At 43.8% G+C, this 24,013-nt stretch overlaps 1 long non-coding RNA gene across 1 annotated transcript in view; it reads left to right on the top strand.

Annotated features, from left to right (window-relative positions):
• The window catches only part of LOC309367755, an 80,111-nt gene that overhangs the window by 14,292 nt on the left and 41,806 nt on the right, over positions 1–24,013 (top strand). The window contains exon 2 of the long non-coding RNA XR_014167324.1: positions 8,820–8,926. This is a non-coding gene — a long non-coding RNA (uncharacterized lncRNA). The remainder of the gene's footprint in view (positions 1–8,819; positions 8,927–24,013) is intronic.

Raw genomic sequence — 24,013 nt, 5'->3', positions numbered from 1 at the left:
ATAACTGGAAAAAAATGTGTATATTAGGCAAAGTCAAAGAGGGTTTCAGTGTAGTGCAGCTGGATCAGCTGCAGGGGGCGCCACAAAAATGTTATAGAATGGAGCACAAATGCGGGTGGGTGTGCCAAATTTTAGTGCCACACTGGACACTTGAAATTTGAGAGCCCAAAGTCCACCACTGGCAAAATGGTGTATATTCACAGATTGTGCCTGGAATTGTGTGTGAACATTAATAATTGCTTTTTAAAACAAAACCACAAGCTCATGAGCAAATGAGATGGACTGAAGTTAAGGCTAGAGAAATGAGAATCCGGGATAAACAAAAAAAACTATCAAGCTAACGTAAGTAGAAATGAGACACATAAAAGGAGTTTGAATTAGGGACACGTTTATTGGCATAACATCTGCAGGCAAAATGAAAGCAGAGTGGGAAGCTATTCTCGAATGACTCCCTTGTGTATGCCAAATCCTGTCCACGTCCAGGGGAATGAGAAGGCAAAGCTACTAGGCTGGATCCCCGCAACCAGTGAGTAGGGAGACCTTTCTCCACTGCCTCTCTGGGCCCCACACCTTCTAGCAAATGAGATAGGTTAGCCTCAAGAATGTTCTATATCCAGGATACGTCCTCCAAGCCAATGAAACTGGATTCCAGAAAGGCCCCTTAGCTTCAGAGGTCCCATTGGGGTGGTCACCTGCTCACTTCTCCCATACTAACTTTTCCTGCAAATTCCTGCTCAAAATGTGGCCAGTTAATGCGACACCTGTGCTGAAATCCTTACTGTTTCTGGCCTGCAGTAAAGAGTAGGTGAAATAACCTGTTCAGCTCGATCAATCTGTGGACAAACAAACAAAATGCTCCTCATCCTTTAGGTGTCTGGAAATTCTGGATTGAAAACCAGAGTGGGAAGTCCAAAAGTGACCAAAGAGAACATGATGTGGGCTTATAAACTCCACGCCCATGCTCCATTAACTATTCCCGCACCTTCCTGCCACAGGAGTGGAACGAAGCTTTTAAATAATAATAATAATTATTATTTATTATTTATTATTTCTACCCTGCCCATCTGGCTGGGTTTCCCCAGCCACTCTGGGTGGCTTTCAACAGAACATTAAAAACAGAATAAAACTTCAAACATTAAAAGCTTCCCTGAACAGGGCTGCCTTAAGATGTCTTCTGAATGTCAGGTAGTTGTTTATCGCTTTGACATCTGATGGGAGGGTGTTCCACAGGGCGGGCACCACTACCGAGAAGGCCCTCTGCCTGGTTCCCTGTAACTTGGCTTCTTGCAGCGAGGGAACCGCCAGAAGGCCCTCGGCACTGGATCTCAATGTCCAGGTTGAATGATGGGGGTGGAGATGCTCCTTCAAGTATACTGGGTCAAGGCCATTTAGGGCTTTAAAGGTCAGCACCAACACTTTGAATTGTGCTCAGAAACGTACTGAGAGCCAATGCATATCTCTCAGGAACGGTGTTATGTTGTCTAGGCGGCCGCTCCCAGTCACCAGTCTAGCTGCCGCATTCAGGATTAGTTGCAGTTTCCGGGTCACCTTCACGTAGAGTGTGTTGCAGTAGTCTAAGTGCAGCCTTGAAACATCTCTGACTACAATTCTATAATCAAGATAAGTTTAAAATGGATTTTCTGGAGACCCATGGTGTACCAAACAATGTTTCCTCCTCCTGAATATAGATATTCCAAGGAACCCAATTTCATCCCCCTGCCTCAGTTCCCATTGCCTCTCCAACCCACTGAACAAGCTCAGTCCACATTGGGTTGTTTTGAGTGGAGATCCCTCTCACCAGCTATTAGAGTTTTTCCCTTCAGTCAGGAGATGCTGTGTAACTGTGTACGTAGTTCTACATACTTTGGGGCTTCCCCTCTTGTGGGCCAATGGTCCTATTTTGATTACAAAAAGATCCTCACTCTGACAGCGTGTTCAACATAAGATGCTCATTGGGTGTCTTTTGGGAATTATCAGTATAGTGGAGTTCCAACCATGTCTTCCTCAGAAGCTAGCTTCACCAAACAGTGCACAGCATTTAATGTTCTCACCCTAAAGTGGTACACTTTTGCAGGGAAATGTTCAAGGAAACACAGGCATCAGTCCATCCTTCAACCCTGCACATATGCAAAAAAACAAAAAGCAAAACACAAAGCAAAAGAAGAGCAAAAGAGACTTTGCTATGTGCTTGAGAAGAAACAGAGTTGTGGAACACACACTATTAATAATTGAAACTTGTAAATAAATAAAGCAACAAAGAGCTTACTGTCATTGAAATGATTAAGTGCCTTTGGTCTTTTCTAGCTCTGCTCAGCAGCTGCCTGGGAAAAGAAGCATTTCTAAACAAAGTGTTTCCTCCTTTTTGCTGCTGTACCCTCTGCTGTTGTGAAAATGCTGTCTTTAAAATTCTCCTCCATCTTTTGAAACTAGAAAAGGGGGGGTATTTCTAGTTTTCTTCTTCTAAAGTTTCAAGCATACACATAGCATAGCTTGTTCGCAATATCCTAGACATTTCAAAGATATTACTGCCATTAAATTTGATTTTCTATATTTAAAAAAAAACTTACGAGGTGTTCCATTGTCCTTTTAAAAAAAATAGTAGTTGTTTTAACATTTCTTTCAAACTCCAGGCTAACACCGGCATGCTACATCTCCCTAGTCATAGTCAAGCCTCGTCATCTTGGGAAATAGTGACGAGTGGGGTGCCGCAGGGTTCTGTCCTGGGCCTGTTGTTGTTCAGTATCTTTACTGGATGAAGGAATTGAGTGGACACTCATCAAATTTGCAAATGACATCAAACTGGAAGTCATAGCTAATGCTACAGGAGAGAGAATCAGAATTCAAAGTGAAAGTAACAAATTGGGGAACTGGGTCCAAGCTAACAAGATGAATTTCAATAGAGACAAATAGTTTTACACTTAGGTAGGAAGAACCAGATGCACATATATAAGATGGAGGACACCTGGCTTCTAGCAGTACATGTGAAAAGGATCTAGGGGTCTTGGTGGACCACAAGCTTAACAGGAGTCAACAGTGTGATGCAACAGGTCATTTTGAATTCTGAATATTCTACAGCATTAGCTACCCTTCCCAGTTTGGTGTCACCTGCAAATTTGATGAGCCTCCGTTCAGTTCCTTCATCCAAGCTGTTTTTGAAGACGTTGAACAACAATAGGCCCGTGACAGAACCCTGCAGCACCCCACTTGTCACTTATTCCCAGGATGGTGAGGAACCATTAATGTATACTCTTTGGGTTTGGTCTACCAACCAGCTACAAATCCACCTAACAGTTACCTTGTTCAACCCACATTTTACCAGCTTCCTTGCAAAAATATCATGGGGGACTTTCACAAAAGCCTTGCTTAAATCAAGATACACTATGTCCACAGCATTTCTCTGATCCACCAAGTTTGCAATTCCTTAAAAAAAAAAAACATATTGGTCTGGCATGTCTTATTTTTGAGAATGACCGCTCCCTGCTTAAAACGGGGGGCACCCTTTGCGTGGACGCGTGCAGCCCCTAGATCTGGAGCGGCTCCAACAGCATAGGCTTGGCTTTGCCTTCCCTCAGGTGGGATACCTGGAGGTCTCCGCCTACCTCAGTCAGTTGTCCAATCCCACCTGGGGGAAGCGTTGCCAAGGAGACCAGGCCAGGTAGGGGAGGGATTACCTGCCCACACAATAGAGGGAGGATTTTACCTGGGAATTCTCACTTGGCTCCAGAGCTTCTCCCACCCTACCCACCCTCAGTCAATGTCTTATTTTGCAGGTTAATTTTTCCGCACAGGTTTTGCAGGTTAACTTTTCTTCACAGGTATGCGGGCGCTGCTACGTTAAGGTCGCTGTTAAAGGGCCGGAAAGGAAATTCCCTGCATTGGCAGGTTTCGCCTTTCCCGTAGCAAAACGTCACAACTTTGGCGGTATCAGGCCTTGGGCGGAATCCTTTAGTCCATCTTCCTCTTTGCGGCGGCGATACCAGGGTTCCCCGTTAAAGGGGTTTCTGAAGGGAGGCTTTGACCGTACGCCGAAAGGTCATTATTGCTCTCCCCTGCGGCGGCGGCGTAACGGGGGCGGCTATCTCTGCTTGAACATATGTTCTCCAGAGCCGGCCCATCCCCCCCACACACACTGGATAACCCTGATGCTCCCTAGGTCCCCGGCTGGGGACTGGGGAGGGAGAACGCCCAATGCCTGAGCCAAGGTCTACCCACATTTGAAATTTAATAAAGTTGTGGCCAATTTAATCCCATAGCACGTTGTCTTGAGTCGTTATTCCACATGACGGGGGGGCCGCGCGGGATCTGGGGGCTCCGCCTGTCCACGCAAATGCATGCTGGGTTTTAGAAATCACAGTATCCTTTTCTAAATGCTCACAGAGCTACTGTTGAATTATCTGTTCTAGGACCTTTCCTGGTATCAATGTCAAGCTCACTGGTCGGTAGTTACCTGGGTCTTCCTCCCCCCCCCCCTTTTGAAGATGGAGGCAACATTTGCCCACCTCCAGTCTGCAGGGTCCTCATCTGTTCTCTAAGAATTCTCAAAGATCATAGACAAAGGCTCTGAGATTGCTTCCGCGAGGTACTTTGGGACACTTGGATGCAACTCATCAGGCCCTGGAGATCTGAATTTATTTGAAGTAGCTAGATGTTCCCTTACTATCTCTTTTTCCTATCTTGGGCCACAGCTCCCTCCTTACATCATTTATTCTGTTATCACTAGGTTGGTGAGAGGAAATATGAAAACCACCTTCAGATATCTCAAGGGCTGTTACGTGGAAGAGGGAGCAAGCTTGTTTTCTCCTGCTCTGGAGGGTAAGACCCAAACTAGTCGCTTCAAGTTACGAGAGAGGAGATTCCAACTAAACATCAGGAAAAAGTTTCTGATGGTAAGAGTTGCGTGGCAAGGTCCCCAGGGCCACCCCAATAACTCACACATCACACAGAATTTTTGTTTAAGGTTTTTGGCATAATTTTGGCCACAACTTTATTATAATACAAACATGTTAGTGGTTGCTTAGGCATTGGTTGTGACTATCTGCCCCCACCATGGGGGACAGACTGACATTCCGCACTATGCAAAAGTCAGAAAAGGGGAATACACTTGGGGGTAGTGACAGAGCAGGGAAGCTGCCCTCAGCCCACCCCAAATGTAGCCAGGACCTCTTGCAGTGGCCCGAGCCCCCTTGACAGAGTGGACAAGCAATAGTTAGCCCCCGATTCCTTTAATGGAATCCCTTGCAGCAGCACCATTGGAGGGGCAGGCACAGCCAATCCATGCCCCTCAACCAATCAAACCATAAACCAATGCCTAACTGCAACCTTACAAGTTGTGACGATTTGCTACACAGTAGGCAAAAACCAAATGGCCCCAGCCAATCAGACAGATGGACAAAATTCCTACCAGGCCCCTGCTCCAAAGCAGACGACCCCATGACAGGCATAGCAAGGTCAAGCGAACAACCCTAATTCTAGGGGGGGGGGGACGGGCAATCAGATGCATGGGCAAAAAGAGGAAGCCCTAGCCTCATGCAAGGAGTTTTAGCATTTCTGGCTGTCAGTCAACAAATGGCAACATTAATTTCTTCCCAACAACAAGGGAAGCCCCAATCGCATCAGTGGCCAACGATCAATTAGCCCGCCCCCAACTTTGGAGTGTCCTGGCGGCCCCCACCGCAACACCTGCTCTCCATGAAGGAGAACACGCTTTGTTTGACAGTGGATCTGACTCCTTCGGGAGGTTGTGGACTGTCCTTCCTTGGAGGTTTTTAAGCAGAGGTTGGGTGGCCACCTGTCATGGATGCTTGAGCTGAGATTCCTGCATTGCAGGGGGTTGGACTAGATGACCCTCGGGGTCCCTTCCAACTCTATTCTATGATACTAGGTTTCTAAGACAGAGCTTGCTTTATTTGTATGGGTTTAAGCATTCCTGACTCTGAGCTGGACAGTGACCCTTCTTTTCGTCCCCACCTCCTATAAGTCATTTGCCACTTTTTCCTGTGTTCATCAAACATTCTTTACCTTATGTCTTCAGGGTGTTGTGGAAAGCAGGTTTTTTATATTCAACTGCAATGGCCATGAAACCAAATTCTGGCTTACTAGAAATGTTTCTTGGGAGAAAAGTGTGATTTACAACTGTTCTAATTAGGCTCTACTGTCAGTTAAGAGTTAACTTCATTTTATCTGATTGTTTAACAAACAAACAGTTTTATGCAAAATATAATCCAGCCATCACTTCCTGCTTCACTGATCTTTTGTAGTATTCTGTATGCCATCCTTCATTTGCATGCTGTCTTTTCAGATTGGCAGCTCTTTGGGGCAGGGGCTTAGGGTCACATTAGTATCCGACCCACTGTCTGCCTGCCTGTCTGTAGCCAGAGCAGCACAGCAATACTCTAATGCAAATCCAGTCATGTGGATCTGAGGCCAGAACTAAGTCTACCTCTGCATTTTTGACTGGCGTTTGTGAGATAAAATCATCCAATAATTCATAAGTTTTAATGCTGAGATTCTGACAGATTTAATATCATCACTTGCTTTTATAGCACTTGTCCTAGGTACTCAAATTGCTTTGCATTATGTGCATTTTCTCAGTGACCCTTACTACAATATGCGAAATCAAGCCAATATTATTAACCCACGAGGGACACTGAGTTTCAGAGAAAACATCCTGACTAAGGCCAGGCAATAAGTTAATTCCTCATGTCTGAACTAAGGTCTTCTCTGCCTCAGCCACAGCAAGTGGAACAGATCTGTGGCACTGCCTTAAAACACACACACACCACTTCCCCCTCCTCTTCCTACAATAATTTTTTTACAGTTGTATAAGTATTTCAATTGCCCTTAAATAATCAATATTGCCCTTAAAAAACAAATCCATCTCAAATGAAGTTCAAGACTGCAACCTGATTCAGACTAGATATAATTCCCTCCACATCAGAAACTGCTTCCGAAAGATCACTTGTAATTGGTTACTATGGAGGCCCTCTAATGAATGTCTCTATTGTTCAGGGGAACTGGCTTCCAGTCAGTTTCTGGACCCCCTTCAAAATTCCAGCATTTATAGGGGTGCCCCATCCCTTTTTGCTACCTGAGCCCAAATAGGAATGTGCCAGCCACTGCCCCTTATGCCCTGCCACTGCCCCCCAACACTTCAGCCAGATGGGTGGGGTATAAATAACAAATTATTGTTGTTGTTTAGTCATTTAGTTGTGTCCGACTCTTCGTGACCCCATGGACCAGAGCACGCCAGGCACTTCTGTCTTCCACTGCCTCCTGCTGTTTGGTCAAACTCATGCTGGCAGCTTTGAGAACACTATCCAACCATCTCGTCCTCTGTGGTCCCCTTCTCCGTGTACCCTCAATCTTTCCCAACATCAGGGTCTTTTCCAGGCAGTCTTCTCTTCTCATGAGGTGGCCAAAGTATTGGAGTCTCAGCTTCAGGATCTGTCATTGAGCACCCAGGGCTAATTTCCTTAAGAATGGATGCGTTTGATCTTCTTGCAGTCATGGGACTCCCCTTTTCCTTGTGTGATGTATTTCTGTTTGCTGGTTTGTTTATTAGAATATAAGTCTGCAAGTAGGGAGTGTCTGGTTTCTGATTTCACGTGAGCCTCTTTGGGAGCCCTTTTGGGGTACAAGAATGAATGAATCAGCTGTCTGTGGAGACCATCAGTTGGTTGCCATTTTAATGCAGACCTACCTCATCTGTGCTTCCCAGATCAACACACAAACAGAAATTTGCTTTGAGATGCTCACATGTCCCCATTTTGCAAATAGGTTCTCCACTCCCCCTTGCCCCATGTACATATGAGCATATTTAGAAATACATCATAAGATACCTGCTTTAAGAAACGTGGCTTAATAGCACACAAAATGGATATCTTAATAGACAAATTAATAGTATGCTCTAAAACCTTTAAAATAATGAAAACTCCCACTTTACATTGTGGGTGCCCTTTGCGGGATTGCGCGTGGTGCTACAGTTCCCACGGAGCTTACTGACAAACGGGCTGACTTGCATCTCAGTGTTAATTTTTGGAGGTTCATGCCCAGCCTCAGTAATCAAGTTTCTTGCTGGAGGTGGGGCCAGCCCCATTTAGAAATAGGGGGTGAAACCAACAATAGCCAGGCAGTCGGCTCTGGAGATTCACCCTCCCTACCCTCCCTTTGTTTAACGTTTCTTGTTCACAGGTTAACTTTTTCTTCCTCTTTAGTGGGCTCTGCTATGGTCTTTGACTGGTTGCTGTTGAAGGACCGGGAAGAAATTTTCCGGCATTGGCAGATTTTGTCTTCCCCATAGCACTTCGTCACAACTTTGACGGTTACCGCCTTGGGTGGAATCCTTTAGTCTTTTTTTCCCCCTATATGGGGGCGTGGGCATGAAGTAGTGACTCACCCCCCTGTGGTGGCGATTCCAGGGTCCCCCTCTTAAAGGGGTTATATATATGGGTGTCACTGGCCATACATTGAAGGGTTGTCCCTGCGTGCAGGGATGTGGGCTTGGCTGCCTGCTACACTTACGTCTCGCAGAGCACCCCCATATCCCATTTACCCTGATGAGTGCCAGTTCCCCCCGGCTGGGGGCCTGGGAGGGATACACACCCAAGGCCTAAGCCAAGGTCTTCCTACATTCGGAAGTTTAATAAAATTGTGGCCTAATTTTAATTCCATATAATGTTGTCAGAGCTTTATTCCTTCCTTATGATCCCCGGGGGCCTGGGCTGTCGCCGCCTGGTCCATGTGACATTTCAAACTTTTCTTACAGAGAAAAGAAGCTGCTATTTACACAAACACCCCCACAATTCCTCTTCTCCCCTCAGCATCTCAACATGTTCTACAGTGTCACATACCGCTGGCAGCGCACCCAAAGAATCCAGTGAGGACCAATGGAAGCATCAACTGACAGCTGTTGTCGTGGGAAAGAAGGGTAGGAAGCGCTACAAGATCTTTCCGACCTCCTGAAGAAGACCAAGGAATATGTGAGTTACTCAAGGGAATCACTGCAACCATGCAGGGATGTCAAAAGCATTCAGCCTGCCCCTTCCAGGCCCACCCTGCAAAGTGCCCAGTGGACAATCAGGCATCTGAGCGCATAAGTGATCTAGAGAACAGAGTTGGGCAATAGTAAAGCAGATCCTAGCAGGCTTTGCAGTTGGCATGGATCAGCCGATTGGTGCCGATTGTAAACCTTGTTTTCAGCAGGAACTGGCTGCCCTCAAGAGTTTGCAATTGGGAAGAGGGCTGTTGCACCCGGGTCCTGCCTGCAGGCTACTCATAGGTTGGCCACGGCGAGAACGTAATGGTGGACCAGTTTGGATTATCACAGTGGTGTTCAAACTTTTTTCAAAGAGGGCCAGATTTGATGAAGTGAAGAGCCGTGAGGGCCGACCAAAGGGCCAACCTTTTTTTTAGGATTGAAGTTCTTGAGCTTTTTTAATGATTTTACCCCAAAGTTGTTCAGCTGTTTTTAGGGTTGAAGTTGTTGAGCTTTTTTGTAGTATTTTACCCCAGGAAATAAACTGCCACAGGTGCTGAATTAAACCGACCAGTGGGCCAGATTAGACCCCCGAAACGCACTTTGGACATGTCTGAGCCAACAGGGTTCTTTTAGGCTGCAGTCTATGTTATGTATTAAGATTAAGTTGCAGTTCTCACTCAGGGCCATCTATCCCCACACAACCAACATTGCACTTCCTATTGAGAGTCTGTGGCTCAAGCAGGCAAGCCTGAAGGTGCAATTAAATGTCATGTAAAGTGAAACTCCAAGGCTGCTGCTTAGAAAACACACCCAGGGAATTCCGAGTCTACCCTGACAGCCATATTGTCAGTCCAGGTCACAAAGTGTTCATGCCAAACCTGTGTGGCCAGAGTTATTCTTGAGCCTAGAAACACCTGAGCACCCAGGAAATGGTTCAACCTGTAGCTTTCGTTGCTCACTACATGGAACAGCACACACAAGCCCCATCAAGTGTTTGTAATTTGTATCTGTGGAGAGGGCATGGTCACCCAGGCACCAGCACCCTGCAGGATCAGGGTCCCAACCACAGGGGAGGGTTAGAAGTCAAAAAGAAGGGGGCACGTACTTGTCATTTTATTTTTATTTCCCCATAATGGTGACTGGGGAAAAAGCAGAAAAAATAGGTCCAAACCAAATTTTGTGGTAGACATACACCCTTTACCCCTTCCATTGGTTTCCCTAAAGACTAAAAGGTTGTGTGTGTGAGTGTGTTATGTATTAAGATTAGTTGCAGTTCTCATTCAGGGCCACCAGTATGTAAATGAAGGATTGAAAACTGTCGCTCCTGATTGGTTGGCTAGTTGTGAGTTGCTACTGTTTCAAGTTACTTAGTATTATATAAAGCAGCCAGTCTGGTTCCAGGAGCAGTTCTAACTGCTGCAGGAAAGCGTGTTCTCCATCACGGAGAGCACGTGTTGCGGTTGCGGATTCCAAGACACCTTGCTGTTTCTGGGCAGATGGCTTGGCTAACTCGTAAGCAGGGGCGGGCTGTTACTGGGGAAAATTACATGTTGCCATTTAGTGATTGACAGCCCTATTTGTTAAATACAAGGCACGCAGCAACGGACGTCCTCTTTCGCTGCGTGCTTCGAATCACCCACCCTCCCTTCCCTAATGTTAGGCTGTTTGCTTGACCTTGCTATGCCTGTCATGGGGTCGTCTGCTTTGGGGCAGGGGCCCGGTAGGAATTTTGCCATTTGGCTGATTAGTGTGTGCCACTTGGTTTTCGCCTACCGCGTAGCAAATCGTCACAACTTGTAAGGTTTGCGGTTAGGCATTGGTCTGGAATTGGTTGCTGGGGGGGGGTATGGATTTGGCTGTGCCTGCCCCCAAAAAAGCTGCTGGTGGTGAAGGGGTATGGATTCGGCTGTGCCTGCCCCTCCAAAATGCTGCTGCTGAAGGGTTTTACCATTAAAGGAACCCAGGGGCTCCCCCATGCTTTTGTCCGAAACCCCCTGGCAAGGGGCTAGGGCCACGCAAGCCCCTGGGAGCATGTTGGGGAGAGGTGAGGCATGGTTCCCAGTCCTGTCTCTCTCCCCAGGTGACTTACCCTTGCTGACTTCGCAGGGGGTGCGAATGTCAGAGCTGTCCCCGTGCGGGGTCAGTTAGTGCTACCAGTGCCTAAGCAACCACTCACATTGCTGTATTTGAATAAAGTTGTGGCCAAAATTATGCCCAAAAATTTAAACAAAAATTAAGTGTCAATTGTGTTTTCCTTTGGGGGGATGTATTGGGGACCTCGACACGCAAAGAGCTGTGAATCCAACAGAGCTGTGTCCTTCGTCCATCTCTTCCACTATTCAACAGTCTAAATGGCTCAGGTGCAAGCCGCCTGAAAGCCGTATTCCCTCCTACCAACCTGCCTGGGTTTTGAGCTCTTTGGGGAGGCCCTTCTCTTAGTTCCGCCTCCCTCACAGACATGCTTGATGGGGCTGCGTGACAGGAACTTCTTAGTGGCTGCTCCCACACTTTGGAACTCCCTTGCCAAAAAAGCCAGACTGGCTCCCTCCTTGCTGTTCTTCTGTCGGTAGGAGAAGACTTTCTTGTTCCAACCGGCTTTGGTGAATTGACTGCTTTGAAATAAAGGGCTGGTCTCTTGCTGTTTGATTGTAATTATATGTAAGTTTTTAAGCGAGTTTTTATAAGTATAGTTTTAGTTCTCTCCATGTTTAATTGTTTCTTAATGGTTGTTTTTTCTATGTTTTTAGTGTCTTGTTTTTTATCTGTAAGTTGCCTAAAGTCCAGTCAGGGGGCAAAGCGGGTTATGCATAAATATCATCATCATCATAATCATCATAATCATCATCATCATCTAGCAGTGCTTGGTGGCCAAAGCGTTGTCATCGATAATAGGCTGAAATATAAGCAATGGATTACTGAAATAACTGATGATAGTGAAGTTTATAAGAACACATGTATTGTAAAACAGCTAATAAAAAGAAGTAAAAAACAAACAACGGGAAAGTAGGGGTGGGAAGTCGAAAAGAAATTTATGTTGATTTTTTTGTATATGACATTAAATGCTTTGGAATACTTTTAATAAAAATAATAAAATAAATTAATAACAAAATATATTAAATAATAAAAATATAATGAAAAATGAAAAAAGATAATGGGTTGCTTCTCTTAGCAGCAACTTCTCTAGGTCTCTTCTCAGCCACTTGTAGCGCTTCCCACATCCTCTCTCCTCTGGCCGAAATTGGCGAGAGATGGGAGCATCCTGCAAGGTGGTGGAAGTGGTGGGCTGGGGTCTTGCACTTCTGCCACCTGAGGCTGGTGTTTCATCACACCTCACTGGTGGGCCAGCTCTGGACATTTGCCTTCAAGGCAGTGTTGGGGGACTTTAGGCCTGCCAGGCAGCTTCAGCTGACCAAGGCACACTCACCTGTCCTAGACCTGGCCTATATAACATCAAATGCCATGCAGATGAAGACAAATTTGGGCCCAGAAGGTGGTTGCAAGCAGCTGATCATCAATGCTTGCAAAAAGCTGTGTGCAGCACCTTGGAACCCCAGTGGTCATTCCCTATGTGAGAATCTTTTGGAGGCCAAGTTCTTCTTACCTTCCCAGACATTTTATCAACCATGATAACTTTTGAAGTTGAGCTATTTCCCTGTGCCTTTCGGCTGTGTTTTCATGCAGCCTCTTAATGGGGTTATGGTGGTTTTGGTACCAGTCTATTTCTGTAATTGCTGTTTTAATTTTGGAATTAAAGTTTAAATTGTGAACCTCCCCAGAGGAGATTGTTGGTTGGACATTATAGAAATGCCATAAATGAATACATAAAACAGTTACCCAAATATGCCCAAGTTTAAGTTTCCTATATACAGTATAAGCACAGGTCCAAAACTATCAGTTTGCATTTCTTAGTGCAGAAAGTATTGATCTAATGCGTAGATATCTTTCCTGTTCTAATTCATTCAACAGGGTTTCAGGAAGCTACTAGAAGCTTCTCTGTGAGGCAGAAGGATTAATGATTGTTTGGGTTATACCTTCTGGGAAGCTGGCGTAAACTAGTTCTCTTATCTCTATTCTGCAGAGTCCCACTGACTATAAATATAGGCCAGAAGGAGCCTGGGTTTTACTTTCTCTTTCTCTTTCTTCCTTCTGGTGTGGTGATTCAGTACATAGGATGCATAGTGCTAAGGTCTTATTAGGGATGCGGGTGGTGCTGTGATCTAAACCACAGAGCCTAGGGCTTGCCAATCAGAAGGTCGGCGGTTCGAATCCCCGCGACGGGGTGAGCTACCATTGCTCGGCCCCACCTCCTGCCACCCTAGCAGTTCGAAAGCACACCAAAAAGTGCAAGTAGCTTAATAGGTACCACTCTGGCAGGAAGGTAAACGGCATTTCCGTGCACTGCTCTGGTTCGCCAGAAGCGGCTTAGTCATGCTGGCCACATGACCCAGGAAAACTGTATGTGGATAAACGCTGGCTCTCTCGGCCTATAGAGCGAGATGAGCGCAGCAACCCAGAGTCGTATGCAACTGGACTTAACTGCCAGGGGTCCTTTACCTCCCCCCCCCCCTTTAAGCCCTATTATGAATTAAGTTTATAAATGCTGCAGCTGGGTTTTGTATGGACTGAGCCATGGATCTGATAAACCATTAAACTACATTTGCCTTAAGCACAAGTAAAAGCTCTGCTGGGTGAAATATTGCCTCTGATCTATTTTGGGAAACTCTGCTGAACTCTGCTATGGTGTTTTAAGTTTTTCCTCCACACCTATGACAGAAATAAGTGGTAATAGAGCTAGCATGGGATCACCACCCAGTTTTTATACATGTGGGCTCTGTTCAGAAGTTACACTAAAGCCACAAACACGGCAGGCAGCCACAACTTACTACTCACTTGGCAAAATGCTGCCCACCCATATAACAGCATCTGGCAGGTTACAGTGCAAGGCTAGGAGGTAACATTCAGTGATGGCCATCCGTTGAGGCTGCCCACACATCACACAAAAGTGTTCTGGTTTTTGTTGTTGTTTGTTATTTCTGTATTATTTCACTATGAATATCTCGTTAAAGCAAGTTCAGTTTCTAGTTTGCAATATGAACTTCCTGGGGTGCCAATTAGAATGTAGTTAAAGGACGCACGACCCTCTCTCCCTTCCTCATAATTTATCCTCTGGGATCGTTGCCAAAAAGGAGAGGTCATGCAAGCTATGTCACTATTTTAAAGTGTGCTTTGCCGTAATGTGTTCCGCTCAAATTTGTACAGAAACGAAGAGGTTTAGCACACACATGAAAAACTCTCAAAGCCCCTCTCACTTATAATTCTGTTGCTGTATCCCAACTCCTATAGAAAGCGTTCAGAACTAGGGCATGAGGATAAAACTGTTTTCAAGGCAATTCACTTTGTTTTATTATTTGTTAAATAATATGGACAATTCGGCTGCACCACTGGGGAATCAGAGATACTCCTTATTCCAATAAGCTCAGTGTTCTGACAGCTTTAAAAAGCATACTGTTATTTGTTTCTCAAACTCAGCTGAAGACCATTCTAAGCAGGGGGGCTTAAAATTAGTTGATTGTTCCACTTTTTCGCTGCTGATATTCCACTGTTCCCATATGCATTCAAAATGTAAATGAAGGTCTCACAATAGATAGGAAGTTCCTCGAGGCAACAGTGTCTTCTCCTATGCAATGAGCGGCATTACACAATGTTGGCAATCAGAAAATGAATAATAATAATGTTTAAGACTTCCATCATTTTAAAGGACATGCAGTGTCCCCGATGAACCTTACTTGTCATTTCCTTCTTAGCAATTAACTTCAAGGCTTACATAAGCCACATTTTCAGCTCCCTTTTGTTTGTTTTATCCTTTTTAGCCATTAATTTAGAATTCCAAACATTTAAAAAAAGCTTTGTACATAAGAAGGGCAGCCACATCAGCCTATGGAGCAAACTCTCATATCCCTGAATGCATACTGGATACACTATTCTAATACGCTATGTTCAAGTCTTATGTATTTTGTTGGCATTTGTCTGTCTCTAGAGACAATGGAGTGTGCATCTGATGTGACTATTCTAGGGTGCAAGCCAGGGCAGTTTGTATGGGGGTCCTGGGCTGCCCAGACAACAAGACCCCCCTCTTGACCTCACAGATGTAGTCCAAAGGAGAACAGAGCAATATGTTTGGGAGCAGGTTGGCTGAAGGAGTTGCTGGAAGGAGGCCTTCAGGGCACCATCCAACTACCTTAGGGACTCTACTCTGTATTTGTGTAGGGTTTTTACTCCTTAGCCTTCTCCCAAAAATATCCTACAAGGCAACAGAGGTTTAGGAACAGAGCTTTCCTTCTCCTAGATGGGCTACCTTCCCAGGTTGATGAGCCCCATCTGCCCCCCACTTGCCCATATAGCACATGCAGAAACTGCCTTCTTGACTTTTGGACCCACTATTGGTACGCTCAATTTTTTAAAAATGATTTTATATTTTTTTAATAACAATTTTATTGAAAGTTTTTAAACATATTAAATACTAAAATTCAAAGTCATAAGAAAATGAGAGATCCTTCCTACGCTGCCTTTCTTTCAGGTACCTCTCACCTCCAGCTGTTCCCTTCCTGTGTGTGTCTTCCTTGATTCAAAATAAAGAAATCTTAATATAAAAAATATAAAAATGGGCAAAAAGGAAAGGAAAGTCCCACCTCCCCGTTTGACATTTATCTCTAACAGCAATTATTCAGAATATTTAACATACGCACTTCAGAATAATGAAGGTTTTATTTTTAATTGTATTGTTTTACCAATGTCCTGTTTGCCACCCAAAACTCCTTTGGAAGTAATGGTGGGATTGAAACTTAATAAGCGTCAACAGCAACATCTGGGAAGTCACAGGTTCCCTAACCTTGCCCTACCCTTTCCTCCATAATTTGAGCTGTGAGGATGACTTTCATTGCAGCTGGCACCAAGGGTAAATTGCAGTCTGTGCTGTTGATCAGGACTGGGGAGGAGGGCAGGGAGGTGCATATAAGCCAAAGAAGCAGGAGAAAGAGTGGGAGAACTTAACAAAGGCATTGGGGGGGGGTGCCTTTGTGCTTTGTTCTGGTGACATAAGATGTCCAGAATGAGGAGAGCAAAATCTCATGTTCTGGTTCAGAATATCTGTCTGTCTATCATCTATCTATCTATCTATCTATCTATCATCTATCTATCATACCACCCTTCATCACAAGATCTCAGGGCAGTTCAAAGAGAGCCCTGAGTCCTCCACAGGTTTCTTGGACTCTTAAGAAACCCTTCAAGTATTCCTCTCCCTGATTCCTCCACAGCTTCTTGAGTTTCTTTCTGAGATGCCCTTGCATCTGTGGACCCCATTCCACCAACCCTGTGTTCTGGACAGGACATAAGGAAGGACGTGAAATTTTGACCCCACTCCACCCTCTCTATTTATCCCTCTCTACTGCCAGCTCCTTAGTTTCTACAGCAATTTTTAGAACTGAATGAATCCACAGCATAGTCTCACCATAGGTTCACCAGTCTCTGGAACAGTCTTCAGAGTTAGCAATTGATGTGCCATCTTGCTATATTTTCTTTGTAAAATTCAGTTTTGTGGATGGGGGAGCCTCTGATCTCTTCTTTGTTGCTTCCCCAAGTACCTTTTGTGAGCATTCTCCACAAATATAAAATGATCTGAATGATTCAAGCTCGAGTGCATTTGATAAGCACGCCTATTTCTGGGCCAGGTCTGTTTCACAGACAACAGTCTATCCTCCAGCAGAACAGACCCAGGATCACAGTGGGAAGCAATTTTCTTGGCACATTTGAGCGAAGTCATTTATGTTCCAGAAGGTCTTATTCCCCAAATAATAGCTTGCAGACGTGTATAGAGACATGCAATCTGAGCAAGCACAGTAGCAGGGTTGTGTAACTATGCCAATTTGGCATGTATTGCACAGCAGATATTTAGATCTGCTGCTTCTATTGCTGTCTATGCTTCTTCTTTTTAAACTGGGAGCATGATGTGCAATTAGGCCAGTGCAAGGGATGATCCACAATAGTGATTCAGGTGTGCATTGGAAAAATGGTGTGTCTGATTTTTACAGATAAGGACCCCACACCTGTAATGCCAGTAGAAAGATGTCCTCAAGTGTTTGCCCTCCAAAAAGTTCACAATTGTGTTCACTGTAAACCATTTGACAAGAGCAGGCCAGTGAAGTCAAGGGCTGAAGCACTGGGGCTCTGGGCAGGAGTATTAATGCAAAAGTCAGGTTGAGAAAGGCGCATAAAACCAGGAGACAAGCAAGCGATTTGAGCAGAAAGAGGCCAGGTGTGTGATCTATTTCTCAGATGGAAGGAAACTGCCAATAAAGTTCTAAGGGAAAATAGGGAACTGTGCTGAGGGATTTTTGATCAGTGAAAAATGCCCAAGAGGTGTTCTTGATCAGAGATTGTGATGCCCATTTGAGAGGTGGCAAAGCACTGCTAAAGAGTTGCCCCAGAACCTCTTGTTCAAAATATCTTCTGACCTTGTTGTCATATGAAATCTATTGGTGCCAACAGCCTAGTATGAGACAGAAATCTGTGTTAAAGTACAGTGGTACCTTGGTACTCGAATGTATGGTAATCCATTCCGGAAGTCCGTTCAACTTCCAAAACATTCGAAAACCAAGGCACAGCTTCCAATTGGCGCAGGCGCCACAGAAACAATAGTCGACAACCACATTGGATGTTTGGCTTTCGAAAAATGTTCAAAAACCGGAACACTTACTTCTGGGTTTTCAGTGTTCGGGAGCCAAAATGTTCGAGTACTAAGGCATTAAAGAACCAAGGTTCCACTGTATTGGGATCTGTAAATATTACAAGCATTTCCAAAGCATTGACACACTTTTGGGACCAACAGGATGGAATGTTAACAGTCTACCACAGAGGGAAGCTTACTGGAATTATTTGTGTTGCAGATGTGCAGAAGATCAGAGCAAAAATTGTCTAATTTGCAGCCATGGGATCCCAATGCACCCTAGGGTGGTTCTTTATAAGCCATACGCGGTTCACCTGTCTAATGTGCTTGGGAGCTTGGTGCAATGTATGGAGGTGGAGCCAAGCTGACACTCCTGCTGACGTGCCTACACTGTGCCAAGCTCACTGCACCTTGCAGCTCCTCTCTTCCTCTCAGTACAGTGGTACCTCTGGATGCGAACGGGATCCGTTCCGGAGCCCCGTTCATATCCTGAAGCAAACGCAACCTGCGTCTGCATGGGTCGCAATTTGTTGCTTCCGCGCATGCGCACGACATCATTTTGAGTGTCTGCGCATGCCCGAGTGGCAAAACCCAGAAGTAATGCAGAGCGCAACCCGAAAATGCCCAACCCAAAGCATATTTAACCCGAGGTATAACTGTAAGTGCTTGCAACTCAGTGTGCTGGAAAGCCATCAGAAGATCAGTGGTCAACTCACACAACCTCACCAGCCGCTACAGGCAACAAAACCTTTCACACAACTAATTCAACCCTCAGCAGTACAGGTTAAAAAAAAATGTACCAGCATAAATGAATTCTGCTTCACATCACACACACACACTTCCCAGATTTCTGCTACCAGTGCTGAAATAAATTTCTACAGGGACAAACTCATATCTCTTATTGTTCCTAGAGGAAGCTTTACAGACCTAACAATATAGCACTTTTTAGTCCCTGCCAAATCTTTTATAGCAACATGGTATGTGATTGAGATTTATAGGATTACTTTGCAGTCCTCCAGATTTTATTGTAATCCACCAGAGAATCATGGTGGATTGTTTCTCTAAACCCCCCAAAAAGGGCATCTCTCATGCCTATCCTAATTTTCTCAAAGAACAGTTCACAAAGGATGTTCACAAATATTAGGCTAAGACTTGGTCACATTTTGTGAAAAAAAATGTAATGTACTCAGATCATTAGTTCATGCAGCCTAATTCTGTGCTTCAGAATGAATAGGTTCAGTTTATTTGTTTATTAGGTTGATTGTTTTGAGATTTACCCAACTTCTCAACAATGCTTTTTAAGAAGCATATAAACCAATATAAAATATAATGAAATTAATTTATAATCAGAGCATTATTAAGGTGATGGTTCATCTAACCATAATAAACAACAAAGAATCATAACACTACAAGCCTTGATTATTAGCATTTCAGTATCATGTCAAATGAAAGTTTTACCTTCCTTTGAAATAACAACAGCAAGCTAAAAAGATGAGCCTAACCGAACAGAGTCCTAAAGGTATGGAGCCACCATTAAGAAGACTCTGCTTTTATATGGAACCAGAACCCTCTGCAAACCCTCTGAAATTATCTTAGATCACAAAAGAGTGGATGGGGTGAGAAACATGATGAAGGCATTCTTTCAGATAACCAAAGCCCAGATCATATTGAGATTTTAAAGCCATAGTCAGTATTTTGAATTGTGCCCAGACACTAACCGGTTACCACAGGTGTAACTGGGAAAAAGCTTCTCTGCACCATTTGCATACCAAACATTAAGCCAAGTTTATCAGCACTCCTAGGCAGCAAACCTGCTCCTCTAGGGATGTGTGATCCCACCTGGAGCAGCACATTAACTTACTCCGAAACTGATTGGCCCACCTACAATCAGCACTCATCCAGACCACTGCTAATTCTAGATAACTGTTCACAGATTTCTCTGCTTTGCTTCTTGTCTACAAAAAGGCAAAACATAAGTAGCAGTAGATGTGCGGTAATTTTACTGAACATTGTGTATTGAAAACATACTGATCTTTATTTCATCTGAGCACTGACCATTTTGGATACCTGTGGCTATGTGAGCTAACAGGAACATGATAATGGTTTCACACCAAGATGCAAAATATCTGCTAACATTAAATAAGATATTTTAGAGGAGAAAACCAATCTCCATGTCCGGCATGGTGCCATGTCCTTCAGTCTGAATGTCTATGGGACATATGTACAGAATGTATCTTTCCCCAAGCCTGCCTTTTGAGATCATCTTTGATGAACTTTCTACTACAGGTGTTTACAGATGGAAAAATGCACCAGAAGTCACTTTGTTGATTTGGATAGGGGGCTGGTTCATTTCAGAAAAGACGCTGTTTGCTTCAGATCCAAGGTTAAACCTCAATTTGATTCAGCTTTTGAATCTTTGGGTGTCTCCCAGTTGATAGTGATTGGGAACTGGTTATAATCTTTCTTTAAATGGCTTAATTCGCTGAGAGGGAAGAATGGACCCAAAATTAGACATAAGGCAGTATGGTTTGAGAGTGTCTGTAAATAATCTTTAAAGTTTAAACTATTTTTAAGGAGATGCCAATAACTTGTTTATTTTTTTAGTGGAAAGGGGGGGGATTGCAGACATAGTAGTCCTTTCTGACTGGATGAAGCCAATCCAATTTCAGAAAAGTAAGTACAGATTTCTTTTCTGAAAAGAGATTTCAAATGTTAAGGCTTTTTATTTATTTAGGGAATAGCTTATAACTTTTTAAAAAAATCTTTTTTGTTGAACTGGATTACATTTGCAAGTATAGCAGACCCTTTGGAGGAAATGAAGCATGTCAAATTTAGGAGTGATAGGTGCATTTCAAGTTGATTTGAGGGAGCGAACTTACCTTGTTACGCTTATCTTTACACATAAACTGCCTTGGGGACAACAGAAGCTTTGCCTGGCAATTGATGAATGGCACTTTATTGAAAAATAAAAGTATATACTAATGTAGTGCCTGTGCACACTCTAATACCATGACTGTTTTTGTGCACATGCAATCGAGAGAGAGATACACGAAACAAGGAACACAGGCAAAGAATCAAACTGACATTATACAATTACTCAGAGGCACACAGGCATACAAATATTTAACTTAAATAAAATGCAAACAGAGCCAGAACATGTGTGTGTGTGTGTGTGTGTGTGTGTGTGTGTGTGTGTGTGTGAAGGAAAGTCAGTTACCTAACAGTTTATTCAGAAGAGACACAAGGGATTGACTTTTATGAAAGAATGTGGGCTGTGATCTACTAACCCCTCCCATCACTGCAAGGATTTCTGCTTGTTCAACAAGACTTCCCACCCCTCAGCCTCCCCAATTGTGGTCCAGAGGGTTGAGGGAACCCCCTGAACAGATTTTGGGGGGATGTGGGGGAAGGAAAGGGGGAGAATAAGATCACATAGGGAAAGCAGCCAGCACTGGCTTCAGAATTCTTTTAGTGCTACTGTCCCTAAGAAAATCAACTTGCAGCTTGCAACAGAGTACTGAAAACAGCAGCTTTTGATATCTTTCTTCAACATTGCTCCCAAAGTCCTATGATTGGAGAACCCTTGTAAAGTCATTCCCTGGTTGGAAGCTGTCAGTGCACGGAAACTGCAAGCCCTTCCTCCCCACCCCTCCAGCACTCTCCTTTTCTCATAGGCAACTGAAAACAATTTCAGCTATCAAATACTCTGCTCTTAGAGCAGGCACTACTTGAGAAGTCTCAGGATTCTGCCTTATCCAGAACTTGTAGTCTACTCAGATGAAGAGCAAGGGGAGCAGGGCTCTCCAGCAGGTTTCCACAGTGCCAGTGACTCTGAGGAGCAACCAAACCTTGCTATCTCTGCCATAGGTCTTCAGGTTCCCACACCAGATACCTGACTTCCTAGTCAGCTCTCAGACTGCCCTGTCTTCTCCAGGGCCACAGAAGCAAAGGAGATGGCAAGCCAGGCCAAAGTGCCCAGCTATGAGGCTATGAGTCAGGGGGAGTCCATGGAAACGCTGGTCCAGATCAGGGTCTGACAGAGAGCTAGGGAGTGAGGCTCCAGCCCCTGTGTAAACAGTCAGTCTGAGCTGCTTCACTGCTGAAGCAACCACTCTCCTCCTCCTTCCTGGCTGGGGAAAATAGGTAGTTTAGAGGGGCAAATGGTTTGATGCAACTTCATATTCAAAGGCAGTCTCAGTAAGAGCTAAGCAATGGCTAGTGCACCCCACAATAGTTGCTGGGCAGTCTTATGAAAAGGCTAATAATAACAACCTTAATGAGCCTTGAAGCGAGACAGTTCTATTACCCTTTGCAAAATGCACAGCTTTCAGTCCATTTGGGGAAGCTTTGAGAAAGTACATCGCCACTATTATTTCTAACTTCAATCCTAGTCAGATACATTATATGCATGCTTCTATGGATGAAATTCAAAAGAAGTTACAAGTATTCTTGACAGTTGACAGTGTCTATGAAAATCATCCTTATAAGTAAAAGAGGCAAATATGGATTTATTTAATTAGAAAAAAAATCTCTGGATGTGAAGAATAATGTTTCAAAGAGATACTTAATATAAGCAGAAATGACTTTTCCTTCATGGAAAATTAAGTTTTTCCCCCCTTTCTATTAGCATTTCAATTGAAAACATTTCCACTCATTTCCTTCTTAATGGAAGTATATAAATAGCAATAGCCATTAAGTACTGCATTTTTCGAAAAGATTTTTTTTTTTACATTAAGAGCCTTAATAAAGTCTCAGAGGAGCAGCACAAACAGTGTACAAATGAAACAACTAATTTCAATCTCATTTAATATATATTGATTTTGTAAGGATTTGTTTTTATACCTGTTTTAAGCCTTTAGCGTAGTTTTCCAGGTGGTGGTCGCCTTAAATAATAATAAAAAATCCAGAGAGGATTACAATTTCATATGCACATCTGCATTAGGAGGATTTTCCAAAAGGCTTAAAGTTTGGAACATTATGAGCAATCAGGAGACTTTGAATTCACTGAGACACCTTTGAAAATGTTGTTCCATAGAATAGGTCTCTATAGGAGAGTTCCATTCTGGGACTAAATGTTTCAAATTTCTTCTAGAAATGCTCTTCTCATAAAAGTTAATTGTGAAATGGCTTAGTTTATGCTTTCCAGCCTGAGGAGCCTGTTCCCGAGTTGTTGTGAATGAATAGAACACAGAAGCTGGGGAAAATGAAAAGGTAACAACAGTGTGTAAGAAAATATATATATTCTGGTAGTAACTTTGGCTCACTTCGCCTCACAATCTTATTCTGATCAGGTCCTGAAGTCACTTCCCTAATAACTTGGTTTTTCTGGGGAAGCAGAGCTACTTCATCATCAACTGGTCTGTCTTGTGTTATAGCTGTGACCACACTGAGTGACATATAGGAAGCCCTTTATAAGTGGGGTAACGAATAAATGTAGTTGGCCGGCTCCCAACCAGTCTCGGAGAGAACTTTTGACTAACTGAACACAAGGCTTCTTATAAGACTCCTGGGCTGATTAAGGATGCCCCTTTGTCAATGGCATGTTGTCGCTTCCAGCCAAGCCTGAAAACAACCAGTTGGCCAGATCTGCAACTGCACTTCCCATGTAGTGTGATCTGGACTGTGGGTGATGTGAGCTCTCTCTTTTGCTGCTGGCCTAAGCAATAGTCTAGTAGCCCTCTCCAGCATGGTCAAACTAAGATCACATATTACACATGGAGAACAAAATGACCACATTATATTTGGTGCCAGTGAAAGTAAGAAGACTGATTATGAATGAATGGCATATAGAAAGAACAGTTTCTAGCTTCTAGCAAAACATTTTGCTTCTGGACTCACGAACAATAGAGAGAGGATATTTATTTTAGATACACAGCGGGGGGGGGGGGGAGAGAATATCTGCTCCTTCTTTATAACTTACATCTTTGACAAATAGCTGCTCAAGAAAAAAAAAGGTGTGAGAAAAATGGCCATAAAAGGAGGGAAAGGGTATGCCTGAAATACTGGAAGAAGTCCCAAGATGCTGAGTGGAATTTTTATTTAATAAAACACCAATGTTAGAACAACATATTTATCAGTTCAGAAGGGGGAAAACGTCTAAATGCACTACAGGGAGAAAAAGGGAAAATAATGGGAAATCAAGTTAACCACCTTTTATGTGAAAGAAAAGTATAATCAGACCATTTCTGCAATGAATCTGTGCTACTCTAAAGCCATCTGTACTATCATTCACACACACACACACACAGAGAGAGAGAGAGAGAGAGAGAGAGAGAGAGAGAGTACAAAAGATAGAAAGCAAAGCCCTGTTTTGC

Source organism: Podarcis melisellensis (assembly GCF_964234715.1).
Source record: "Podarcis melisellensis genome assembly, chromosome: 4".
In the NCBI taxonomy this organism is placed as follows: domain Eukaryota; kingdom Metazoa; phylum Chordata; class Lepidosauria; order Squamata; family Lacertidae; genus Podarcis; species Podarcis melisellensis.
This window is presented reverse-complemented; position numbering and strand designations above follow the sequence as displayed.